Here is a 1973-nt window from a genome sequence, read left to right on the forward strand (position 1 = left end):
TATATATATATATATATATATATATAAGAAATAAATGAATAAATGAATACAATACATGAAGAGTGCGAAGAAATACGTAGAGTTCATAGGGTTACGGTTTCGTTTAAGAAGAAACAACGAGAATGCGCAGAAATACGAACGGTTCATAGGACAGAGTAGGGTTCTCATTGAGAATAGTACGTAATAATGTTCGTAGGGATAGTAACAAATATGGAGATGATTTGCAATGGAGATGGTTAACAATATGGTTCGTAGGGACATTAGGGTTCGCAATGAGAAGGATAATGAAGAGGAGAAGGACACTGAAGTGTAGTGAAGTTTATGTAATAAAGAGGAAACTGAAGCGATTTATTGTTATATTTTATTTTTTTAAAAGCCTATTACAGCGCTTTTTTTAAAGAGCGCTGTAAAAGATCTCCTTATTTTACTTTTAAAAGCCTATTACAGCGCTTTTTTAAAGAGCGCTGTAAAAGACCTCCTTATTTTATTTTTTAAAAGTCTATTACAGCGCTTTTTTTAAAGAGCGCTGTAAAAGACCTCCTTATTTTACTTTTAAAAGTCTATTACAGCGCTTTTTTTTAAAGAGCGCTGTAAAAGACCTCCTTATTTTACTTTTAAAAGCCTATTACAGCGCTTTTTTAAAGAGCGCTGTAAAATACCTCTTTATTTTATTTTTTAAAAGCCTATTACAGCGCTTTTTTTGAAGAGTGTTGTAAAAGACCTTCTTATTTTATTTTCTAAAGCCTATTACAGCGCTTTTTTTAAAGAGCGTTGTAAAAGACCTCCTTATTTTACTTTTAAAAGCCTATTACAGCGCTTTTTAAAAAAGCGCTATAAAAGACCTCCTTATTTTATTTTTTAAAAGCCTATTACAGCGCTTTTTTAAAGAGCGCTATAAAAGACCTCCTTATTTTATTTTTTGAAAGTCTATTATAACGCTTTTTTACAGACTTTTTAAAACGCTTGTCCAAAAGCACTGTAAAAGACCTCCTTATTTTTTTTTAAAATAAAACCTTTTTACAGTGTTTTTTCAAAAAGCGCTCTAATAGGTCCTTTAATTATGTGAAATCAAAGTCTTTTACAGCGCTTGTCAAAAAAGCAATGTTGTATCATCCGTTATTTTTAAAATATCATACAACAGCACTTGTATTTAATAAGCGCAATAAAAGACACGCTATAAAATGTCATTTTTGGCGTAGTGAGTTGAGTACTTTCTCTTTTGCGTATCAAACAAATCCTAAAAGTTGATTGTATGATTTAAACTAATCTATTATTAATTTAAGAAAACTAAACACAAATACATTATTGCTTTAATTAATTTTATCATTAAATGGGGACACGATTACACAAAGAAAATGTCACGTTTTATATTTTAAATTGTATTTTATTGTTACAATAGTTATGTAACCGTCATTTATATAACTAACTATCCTCTAATTGATTAAAAAAAAAAACTTCTCTAATTAAAAATATATATATTTTATTTGAAAATATATTCTATTTTATTTTATAACAAAAAAAAATTATTTTATTTGAAAAAGTATTCTATTGTACGTAACCACTAGGAATATTAACGGTCTTTTTTTTTTACAAGGGAACAAGTATTTTGTTTGTAAATATAAAACCTTCATTTGTCTTATTGAATAAAGATTCAATAATATTACAACATGAAAAATATTAAATTTTATTTTATTTAATTAAAGATTACATAATTTATTAAAGTTTTCAAATTTTTATTTTTAGTCTTTATAAAAAAATTATATTTTTCATTTCTTATTTATCATTGAATAAAAAAAAATATGGAACAACTATAAAATAATGCAGGATAGATATTTATAATTGATACTTAAAAAAATATAGGATAAATATTTATAAATGATAAATATAAAAAAATAACGACACAAATATTTGTCATTGATATATAAAAAACCACATGACAAATAACTATCAATTGATGAATATATATATATATA

The sequence above is a fragment of the Cicer arietinum genome, chromosome 3 (assembly GCF_000331145.2).
Source record: "Cicer arietinum cultivar CDC Frontier isolate Library 1 chromosome 3, Cicar.CDCFrontier_v2.0, whole genome shotgun sequence".
NCBI lineage: Eukaryota > Viridiplantae > Streptophyta > Magnoliopsida > Fabales > Fabaceae > Cicer > Cicer arietinum.